Consider the following 11,923-nt stretch of genomic DNA (forward strand, 5'->3'; position numbering starts at 1 on the left):
CAGATACTTTCAGGTACAGATGCACTCATCCATTCATATAGCTGAAGCTGTCAACGACAGATTGATGATTGCACAAACACATTCACATTGCAGAAACTGTCAGGTACATATTGATAACACACCCACATTCCCAGAGCAGAATCTCACAGGTATATATTGATTACTACATTTTTACATTCAACTAGAACCTAATGAGGCAGATTGATAACTAAAATCACATTAATGTTGCAAAAGCTGACAGGTAGAGACTGGTAATGACACTCTCATATTCACACAGCAGAATCTGACAGGGACAGATAGATAATTGGACTGTCGTCTTCACATCACAGAAACTGACAGGGGGAGATAGATAAATAGGTTGTCATATTCAAATTGGACAGACTGATGGACAGATCAATAACTACACTTCCATATTCACAGAGCAGATACTGACAGGTACCATTGGATAGGCAAAGGTGAGGACTGCAGATGCTGGAGATTAGAGTCGGGAGTGTGGTGTTGGAAAAGCACAGCAGGTCCGGAAGCATCCGAGGAGCAGGAGAATCGATGTTTTGGTTAAAAGTCCTTCATGAGTACAGATGGATAACTACACCAATACATTTACATCGAAGAAACTGTCAGGGAAAGATTGATAACTACATTCATGCGTTCGTGTCGCTGAGAGCAACAGGTACATTTCAATATGTACCCCCACATGTTCACTTAGCAGAAGATGGCTGGTTGACATTGATAACTATGTTCACATTTCAGCAATGCAGAAACTGACATGGATGATTGATTAAACTATCCCATTTACAGACCAGAAACTATCATATTCACACAGTAGAAACCAACAGGTATAGGGTGATAACTTCACTCAAGTATGCACATAGCAGAATCTTACTGGGAGAGGGTGATACCTGGACTCACATATTCACATAGCAGAAGCTTAGAGCTGCAGATTGATACATAAGCTCTCATTGTACGTATAAAATGGTTGGGTATATTCTCATTGGAGTTTTGAACAACAATGTATGACCTTTAGAGCAAAAAAAATTATCTGAAGGGAGTTGACAGAGTTGATGCTGGGAGGATGACACTGCTCATGAGAGAATCCGGAGTAAGGGACACAGTTTTGGACAGGAAGGCTTCTGTCTAAGAAAGCAATGCAGAATATTCTCCCCTTGTTCTGTTCCACAGAGAGCAGTTAGGATTGGGTTATCAGCTTAATTTATGCTCATGCAGTCATATATCTTTTTTTTTGATACATAAGGGAGTGTTTGGTTATGGGCACTAAACATCAAAATGAGATGAAGACCATAGCTAAAGCCTAACAGAGTACACACAGGCAGAGAGAAATGTCACAGATTTCTCATGCTTCTTATAGTGTTCTGCTTTGAGATATTTAAAGTGACACAAGATAGAAAGAAATGAATAACTACAGCATATACACTGTACCTGCATGACAGGATCGGGAGGCATCATTCACCATACACTTTATCTGTAACTTACGGATATATGTGTGTTTACAGATCACATTCTGATCGATTCAGTTATAAGTTACCCTGACGTATCAGGGATGGAGTGAAAAAAAAGATTAACCATCCATTTCATCAGAAACTTTGAGATGTTGAGATATTTGCTTTCTGTCATGCCAGCGATTGACTGAAACTGAGTAAGTATAAGATTAGAAACAACAAACTAGCAGTTACAGAATGAAATACTGAGCCACTAGCAAAGCAATAAATTGTTAAGATATAATGCAACTATTGATTAGCTGGAAACTGGAATAAACAATGTAATATCAGCAGTGAAATTGTTACTAACAATATCTGCAATGTTCAAAGTATTATCCTTTATCAAAATGCTGCAGTTATAAATACAAACTCAGCTTCAATTTGCAGAAGCTGATATTCATAAGGTATGGGAGTGGAGGGTAGTGAGTCCTACCTGAGTCTGTCCAAAGTGGTATCCGGTACTTTCAATATTGACATCGACAGAGGAAAGCAACAAGGTACACTTCAGAAGGTTTGAGTTACAATCCAGTAACATACTGACATGGCAAGACTGTGAAATAGAGCTTACAAAAATACATCCCAGAAACAGATGGGCACAGATTGGAGTCGAGAGTGTGGTGCTGCAACAGCACAACACGTCAGGCAGCATCCGAGAAGCAAGAAAATCAATGTTTCAAGCATTAGCCCTTCATCTCGATGTTTTAGGCATAAGCCTAGCATCCGCAATCCTCACTTCCTCAATCCTCACTTCCTCCTGGGGGCACAAATTGGAGGAATACTTCTAAGTGGCTGGCAAATAGTGTAACGTTTTACCATCAGTGATTGATGTTTATAGAATAAAACCTGTCTTGAAGTAACACTAATTGACTATTACACAGAGGACGAGAGCCACAGTGGACAGATGTTGAGTTAATGCCAAATGTGTAAGTTACGACACGATAGATACAAAGTTAAACTGACACATATAGCATGCTAACAGTTGCTGGTTGTGAGAAACAAAGCTCACTCACTTCAATAATTTCAGTCCGAGACAGGATCTGAATCCGCAGTGTCATTTATTTTACCCTTGCAAGAGGGTGCGATGTGCACTGTCTACACACACCAAATTCAACGAATACACGATATTTATGTAATTTGGTTCCTTTTTTTATCCCATTGCTCCTCCCCGTTTACATCTTCCACTTCTCTAAGACCGGCACCCATTACTCCTGTTTATCTCTTGCCTTATCCGGCCTTATCTGTGACAAAATGCTTATTTCTGGCCTCACAAGGCCGTTTGACCACATCCTGCTGTGGCCCATTGTTAGGTATTGTCTACTCCCTCCATCTGTGCTTTCCCCAACCATACTGATCCTTATGACCTTCTAATTGGGGTTTGTTCCTGTGTTTCTATAACAGTGGGAAACAGATGCTTACAACTACTGCTTGTGCAAGCATATCTGGCTTAACCTACATCCTCACAGCACCTTATCTATTTGTCTGTAACATCTACTATTGTTTTGCAGTCACATTTCATTCTTGCATACAATTTTAGCTAATACAGAAACAATTATGTATTTCCTTCACATAGTTTGCATTCTTGTTGACTCAGCTCTTAGTTGAAACAATGACGCACTGGTGGGAGTTCATTTACTTTGTATAAGTAATTCTAATTGCAGAAGTAACACTACTTTACCTATATCCCACAATTTACCCTTTTTCTTTAATTACCATTTGTTACCTTCTGCATTTTTCTTTTAAGCATCGTCCGCGAAATTCGCAAGCATCATTCCGGAGATTTCATCCATCTTGGTCTCACTCATCCCCTCATTATTTAGTTGATAAAGTTCCTCTGCCTGATTCCATTTTAGGGGCATCTGTTTCATTAAGGCTGTCTCAATCAGTACTTGGGTGAGCCTTCGTATACAGGGTATGATACAACAGCCTATGGCCACCAATACCCCGACTACTACTATCAGGGAAGTAAGGATGGAAACCACCACCCCCTTCCATAAACCAAACCATGATGCAAGTCATCCCGTGAGAGATGTGTCTACTCCTGAATTCTCAGCCAGTTCCTCTGCGAAGGTTGTCAATCCCCTTAAGGTCCAAGTAATTGAACCATCAGGCACAGTGTTATTAGGAATACAGGTACAACAGCTTCTTCCTAACATCTTACACCCTTTTTCTGCTAAAATTATATCAAGGGCCATTCTGTTTTCCCATGCCATCCAACTTGTCACATCAAGCTGTTCTGTTATTCCTTTAACCGCATCTCTTGTATAATTTATAAATCACTGTTGATTATAGAAAATGTAATTTATCCAATCTACATTTTTATTAATTGTTACCCACCAAAAGAGAGCTGACACAAAGCCTGCTGCAATCTGGTTGCGAGTCTTGAACTCATCAGGTACCCCCCTAGGGACTCCTATAGAATTGAGATAAATCCTGTCATCGAAAGAAGTGTCTAACAGTAATCTTTTACCCCTTCCCTTTTTCCCTACTATCTTTTCCTTCTCAAATGCCAGGGTAAATGGAATTGCCAGTTGTACAATTGCACATATCCCTCTCCAAACCGGAGGTAGCGTGGATCTCAATATTTTGCCTCCACAGTCCCACCACAGATCCGCTCGGGGAACCTTTAGTGCTGAGTAGTTCCCTCCCTTGTCCATTTTGGTAGTCAAAAGAGCCTGACACGGCCCTTCCCAGTCCAGTTGCAATTTAGTCCCTTTCCATGATTTTACTAAGACGCAATCTCCCGGTCGAATCGGATGAACAGCAAATTCAAGGGGTTGAGTCTGTGCCAATAAAGCCTGTTTCCTGAGTAAAGACAAAGAGGAGGACAAGCCCAGTATATAATTCTTTAAGAACAAATCTTTAGTTTCTGGGATTGGCAGTGGCCATTGATAGGAACTTCCCGATGACCTGGGACAGTAGGTATTAGGGAATAAACCACCGCTTCCTGTGGATTCAGAGCTGCTTCTCTCGTTACCTCATCAGCCAGTACTGTAGCTTTCCATTCTTTAACTAACAATGAATTAATGCAGTCATGTTTTAAATTAACCAGGAATCAATATGACAGGTCACTGAGACTGCGTGAAGGGATCCTGCCAATTAATATTGATTCAGGCTAACAATTGATTTATTGTAAATATTAATTATTAATTATATATTATATAAATATAAAAATCATTATCTGTAATTCAGGGTGGAAATACAACAAATGACCAAAACGTTTTTAAAACTGTAATTGCGCAGTTCTATTTGTTTACCAGTCACTTGTGCTTTCTCATTCTGTTTCTGTAATTGTTTTGCTTGAGCACATTCATTTTTTAAGAACCTCAACAGATTTCATAGCACCATTTGCAGTTACTTCCGTCCCAATTTAGTGGCAGCATTTTTCATCAAGGTCCATAAACGGTACTGTCTTTACTTCCTTTTTCAAATCTGGACACTCTCTCTTAAAGTGACCCGTCCTTTCACAGGAATAACATCCCGCCTGTGGGGATTTACACTTCGATCCTTGTTCCTGTCCACCAGACCCCTTAATATCTCCTCCCTGACCATTCCGGTTTCTTTCTCCTTTTAGTTTTGTCCTTTTCTTTATTATCTCATCAACCGTGGGCTATCATTATTTTTGCCTTTTGTTTCCACTTCTCATGTTACATTGCCAGATCAATTACTGACCCGATTTAACCAACTGAACAGCCTCAGGGCCACCCAATGGCCGTTTTTCACCACCCAATGTTTTATTTAGACCTTGAGAATTTTTTTTTAAAGAAATATTGCAATATTTCTTGCTCCCCATAACATCAAATACCAATTCATCAATTCATACTTGACTAACTTTAAAGCTTGTTCCTAACTTGTAAATATATTTATATATTAACATTCATTTATTCAGTTTTCAATATTTAAAATGTAAAATGCATACAGTTCCCAACTTTGAATCCACCATAATTACCCACTTTTAATCTCTTAATTTAAATCCAAAATTAGTTTTCTTAAGTAGTTCTGACCAATCATTGCTCAATTACAATGCTTTAGGTTATGAAATAATCAGAGCTGCCTTAAAAGAATTTGTCTATTCAAGGTTAAAAAAAAACTAATGCATGAACAATGGCCAAATCCAAGATCACAGATAATAACCATAGGATTTTGTTTTTACTACAATCTAATGTTGAACTGAAACTTCAACTGCCCTCCATAAATCGTTTTTATGTAAGGATAAAAGAGATTAGTTAGAAACCGATAGTAAGGCAGTCATGACCTGTAAAAAGAACAGGAGTTATCTTTTTTTTTCATAATCACTATAGAATCCTTAACCATAAAAGAAATCATGTTAAGTTTCCATAATACAAATCAGATTCAGAACAGTCCTAGAACTCAAGCTCCAGGGAATAAAGCACAAACATTCAATCACCAACAAGCAAATGTGCATTCAAACCAAATCACAAAGGGTTAAACTTTCTACCAGCTGTACAGCTCTTTTCGTTCTCTCTCTCACACACCATATCTCACAGACACTTTCTGAGCTTCTCGCAACAACACCTCTGGGTGCTCCTCGCTTCAGCCCTCTATCTTTTGAATATTTTTCTGGATGTCTGGCCATGATTTAGTTACAAAGTGTACGCTCAGTAGCCCTTCAGCCACTAGCCCTTCCAACTTGAAGAATGATCTGATTCCTCCTGACTGTAAGGCTGTTTTCCATTGGCATATAAATTCAAATATTTACAAACCCAGTCTTCATCCGACCCGTACTTTGGCCAGAAGACAGCGGGACGAAGAATAGATTCCTTAGTTCATACAAAGCAACAATATTTAATCATCTTTTTCCCTTGTACAAGTATTATTTTTCCAATTCCACAACATCCTGCCCAACGGACTTTCTGTAAGGGACCCTGCCTCCATTTCCATTGCCTTTTTCTTCTTTTGTTCTCCCGGAGGCTCAACCCAAATTGAGTTCCTTTGTTAGTCCCTTATTAACTACTAAAACTCAATCCCGGCCACCAAGGCAGTACTTAAAAGTCCATTTTCTTACCCCGGTCTGTGCACAGAGTTGCCTGGCCCCTTTTTGACATATTTTCTATCGACCTCCTTTCACTGTTAGATTTAGATGTCTCTCTTGTCGGATTCGTACCAGACGCCCAAGGGAGCGTTCCAAACTGGGACATGAGACCGCTCTTCAATTGGGAACAGGTGCGTCTTCCCAGTGTCCAGGACCAGCCACCGCCCCCCCCCCCCGCCGGTGATGGAAGAACATCCCGGATGAGCCCCCAATTGTGAGAAACAAAGCTCACTCACTTCAATAATTTCAGTCTGAGACAAGATCTGAATCAGTCGTGTCATTTATTTTACCCTTGCAAGAGGGTGCAATGTCCACTGTCTACAAGGCAGGGACACACACACACCCTGAATTCAACAAATACACGATATTTATGTAATTTGGTTCCTTTTTTTATCCCATTTCTCCTCCCCGTTTACATCTTCCACTTCTCTAAGACCGGCCCCCATTACTCCTGTTTATCTCTTGCCTTATCCGGCCTTATCTGTGACAAAATGCTTATTTCTGGCCTCACAAGGCCGTTTGACCACATCCTGCTGTGGCCCATTGTTAGGTATTGTCTACTCCCTCCATCTGTGTTTTCCCCACCCATACTGATCCTTATGACCTTGTAATTGGGGTTTGTTCCTGTGTTTCTGTAAAAGTGGGAAATAGATGTTTATAACTACTGCTTGTGCAAGCATATCTGGCTTAACCTACATCCTCACAGCACCTTATCTATTTGTCTGTAACATCTACCATTGTTTTGCAGTCACGTTTCATTCTTGCATACAATTTTATCTAATACAAAAACAAGTATGTATTTCCTCCACATAGTTTGCATTCTAGTTGACTCAACTCTGAGTTGAAACAATTACACACTGGTGGGAGTTCATTTACCTTGCATAAGTAATTATAAGTGCAGAAGTAACTCTATATCCCACACTGGTTAACAGGCATTCGCCTATGACTTGAGAAATATTAAAAGCCCGGGCAAGACGCCGAAATGAAAAGTGCAGCAACGTGGTTCAGTTACACTGCAGGTACTTGCAAAGCCCACAGTTATCAGTCAAGGTCTCAGAAATATATTCATCCCACAGTCAAGACGTGACTCAAGAAAAGTATTACATAGAAACTTTTTCTTCTCATTTCTCTGCAACTCCGGGCAATTGAGAACGAGTTGCATCAACCCCAAGTGTAGAAAACATTCACAGTCAGGTTCCAGTGGTACGTTTAACTTGACAACAAATGTAATCACAATTTCGAATGGATGAGAGCTTTTTTTTTCACACAGTGACAAGTTCTGTGTTAATTCCAGCCTGTACAGAGGAACAGAAACAGACACCGGTTTGATCCGATGTTTCGCAATGCAAAATAAAGCTTCCTGCTGTCGGTGAGAGACTTTCTAAGCGAACCGAGAGAACTCCACCACAGCTGCCGGACTGAAGCGTGGAGCTTTTGCTGAATCTGATCGAGAGCGATAAGGGAGGAGAGCTTTAAAATATCCTCTTAACGTGTTCGCCCTCGATGCTGAGCCGGAAGAATGCTGTGTGCTGCTTTATCAGCATATCGGGGTGGTACTGAAATGTGAAAAGAAAGACAGGTTGCAGACTGCAGTGTTTGGCCTGTTTTGTTTAAGCTTCTTCTCAAGGTTTAGAAAATAACCCACTCTCAAAATCAGAAATGGACAGATACAGATCGGCAAATGAGGGAGAGTAAGACCGTGTGAATTATACATTTGTAAACTAAAAGTAAATTAACAGGAGTGTTAATGTTTTTTGAACTTGCTCAGTTTTTATACTTCATTATTCAGGTAAAACATACTCCTTTGTTTGGAATTTGGCGGGATTTTCAAATTGTAAAGAAAGCGGTTGATGATTTGGCGCCGGTACTTTCCGCCCTCCTCCCCGGGCCCTCTCCGGATTGGGGAATGAGGCAGATATCTGATTGGGAATTGGAACAACATTAGGAGGGGCTGAACAATGGGACCAATCAGAAACGGCCGCCCCACCATCCCTCCCGAAGGTATAAGAGGCCGCATTGTGGGCGGAGTGTAGTATTCTCTCTGAAAGTGTCTGTGAGATTGTGACCATGTCTGGAAGAGGAAAGGGCAGTGGGAAAGGTCGCGCCAAGGCGAAGTCTCGGTCTTCCCGGGCTGGTCTGCAGTTCCCGGTGGGCCGTGTTCACAGGCTCCTGAGAAAGGGTAACTATGCTGAGCGTGTGGGTGCCGGAGCGCCGGTCTATCTGGCTGCGGTGCTGGAGTATCTGACGGCTGAAATCCTGGAGCTGGCCGGCAACGCGGCCCGGGACAACAAGAAGACCCGCATCATCCCCAGGCACCTACAGCTGGCCGTGCGCAACGACGAGGAGCTCAACAAGCTGCTGGGAGGGGTGACCATCGCTCAGGGCGGGGTGCTGCCTAATATCCAGGCCGTGCTGCTGCCCAAGAAAACCGCCGCTGCTGGATCTGCTAAAAAGTGAAGAGACCGTTCTTGAATCTGACAACCCAAAGGCTCTTTTAAGAGCCACTCACAGCATCTGTGAAAGGAGCTGAATCCTCTGTTGGACTGAATTACTTTCCTTTTAAAGTATAGGGCCCTGGCCGTTATACCTAACATCGCTAAATTTCTATCCCTTTTTTATTGGATACTGTTATTGTCTGTGGGAGCAGAGGAAGATTATATCATGGAATACGATTGTAAGATTGTCTGGAACTACATAATTTCTCATTGCATGGTAACTGCCTGAGTGATCAATGTTATATGAGTTTAGAACAGTGTCACGGATGTTCCCAATCGGCTTTGGCTTCACATTTCCTTTAACTGCATCAGTAAGAGCTGAATCCTCCCGCTGTCTCTGCAACATATACCTCTGCAATTTATTCTCTGCTCGGTTCATACCCACTCTTATTTTCGCCAAGTCTCTGTCGAGAGCGTGTTCCACAGCAGTCAGTCATTTTTCAGCTGTAAACGGAGGGAATGTGGTAAAGTGAGTTTGTGTGAAGTTCAGTTTCGTAACCGAAAAACCAATCAACGTGTACATGTATTCTCCTCTGTATAATCTCCTGCTCTTTTATACGTGATGGCGGGCATTTTCAAATTTGAAAATAAGCCGTTGGTCTCTTGGCGCCATTTATCCCCTTTTCTCTCCTGTCCCCACCTCACCAAACCATGTTAATGCAAAGGGGGTCAATGAGGAGATGGGGTTTTTCCTGAAATATCTAACCCAATACCACAATTTGATGTGAACATCACTCATCTAATTACTATATTTCCGCAATCTCTGAATGAAGATCTCATTAGTTGCAAATTCACTGCCGTTACCTTCCGTTTTTGTTTCTAACGAACTTCCGATAGACATACAGTACTAATGTCCCCTATCGGTTCGTGCTCTCTCTGGAGGACCAACCCAACTTGTATCCGCTGTGAATCAATCGAAAAACCGCCGATTGAAACATCTTAAAATTTAACAGTGTACAGAGATAAAATTACAGAACCACACTTTATCAGTAATTTTTATTTGATCCAAATTATTACTTGCCCGAAGACAATTTGTAATCGCTGCCTGAGCGGGCAGATGGAAAGATCGCGCCACATAACACATCTGCAGGCTCCCAGTGTGTTATGCCTGGGAAATATAAATACTGTAAGATGGAACATTAATGTCTGGGTTCCACAGTAAATAAAAACAAATTATTATTATTCATGGCATGGACAGCCAAGTACACATTGATATTATTACTGAGACAGACAGGTACTCATTTGCCTCTGCCAGACATCACGCTTCTTCACTCCAATGAGAAACGAGCTGCCTCCCCTTCCTTTTTTATACAGCCCCGCCCTACCTGACTGAGAAAGAGGTAAAAACAATGACTGCAGATGCTGGAAACCAGATTCTGGATTAGTGGTGTTGCAAGAGCACAGCTACCGCCCTCAGACCCCACCCCTCCAACCGTAACAAGGACAGAACGCCCCTGGTGCTCACCTTCCACCCTACCAACCTTCGCATAAACCAAATCATCCGCCGATATTTCCGCCACCTCCAAACAGACCCCACCACCAGGGATATATTTCCCTCCCCATCCCTTTCCGCCTTCCGCAAAGACCGTTCCCTCTGTGACTACCTGGTCAGGTCCACACCCCCCTACAACCCACCCTCCCATGTTGGCACTTTCCCCTGCCACCGCAGGAACTGTAAAACCTGTGCCCACACCTCCTCCCTCACCTCTATCCAAGGCCCTAAAGGAGCCTTCCACATCCATCAAAGTTTCACCTGCACATCCTCCAATATCATTTATTGTATCCGTTGCTCCCGATGTGGTCTCCTCTACATTGGGGTGACTGGGCGCCTCCTAGCAGAGCGCTTTAGGGAACATCTCCGAGACACCTGCACCAATCAACCAAACCGCCCCGTGGCCCAACATTTCAACTCCCGCTCCCACTCTGCCGAGGACATGGAGGTCCTGGGCCTCCTTCATCGCCGCTCCCTTGCCTCTGAACACTTCAATCCCAGGGCATCAATGTGGACTTCAAACGTTTCCTCATTTCCCCTTCCCCCACCTCACCCTAGTTCCAAACTTCCACCTCAGCACTGTCCCCATGACATGTCCTACCTGCCTATCTTCTTTTTCACCTATCCACTCCACCCTCCTCCCTGACCTGTCACCTTCATCCCAGCCCCACTCACCCATTGTACTCTATGCTACTTTCTCCCCACCCCCACCCTCCTCTAGTTTATCTTTCCACCCCTCAGGCTCTCTGCCTTTATTCCTGATGAAGGGCTTTTGCCCGAAACGTAGATTTTACTGCTCCTCGGAAGCTGCCCGAACTGACTGAGAAAGAGCTGACAGAGAGTGAGAGGCGGGTCCGGAGAGGAAACTAAGTGACAGTCAGAGCAGGGAAATGTCTTTGATCATCCAGCTCCGCCTCCAGCTCACTCCAGCCCCAACTGTATCTGGGACTGAACCTTTTCTCCCCAAAGCCGATTGTTCCTGACCAGAGGAGCGCATGCGTGAGGCCCTCCCCCAGCGCTGCCATTGAGGAGCATTTACTCAGTGAGTACAAGAGGTTTGTTTGAAACAGACCGCAATGGAGAGATCAGCGCCCAGGGAAGGGAGGGAACAGCAGGCTCCTTCCAGCAGCACATCGGGATGGGAGCCTGGGACACAGAGGGGGCTCTGAGACCGGGATTGATTCGGGTTGAGTTCAGGGAGAACCAAGGGCTATTCCTGAAGAAGGGCTTATGCCCGAAACGTCGATTCTCCTGCTCCTTGGATGCTGCCTGACCTGCTGCGCTTTTCCAGCAACATATTTTTCAGCTCTGGTCTCCAGTATCTGCAGTCCTCACTTTCTCCTAGTTGATAAACTTCTGCCCATTTCTCATCTGCCTGAATGTGATGTTC

At 43.0% G+C, this 11,923-nt stretch overlaps 1 pseudogene; it reads left to right on the forward strand.

Annotated features, from left to right (window-relative positions):
- The first annotated feature begins 8,613 nt into the window (after positions 1-8,613).
- Positions 8,614-10,138, forward strand: LOC140470679 (histone H2A-like; annotated as a pseudogene).
- The last annotated feature ends 1,785 nt before the right edge of the window (positions 10,139-11,923 follow it).

The sequence above is a fragment of the Chiloscyllium punctatum genome, chromosome 52 (genome assembly GCF_047496795.1).
Source record: "Chiloscyllium punctatum isolate Juve2018m chromosome 52, sChiPun1.3, whole genome shotgun sequence".
Lineage (NCBI taxonomy): Eukaryota > Metazoa > Chordata > Chondrichthyes > Orectolobiformes > Hemiscylliidae > Chiloscyllium > Chiloscyllium punctatum.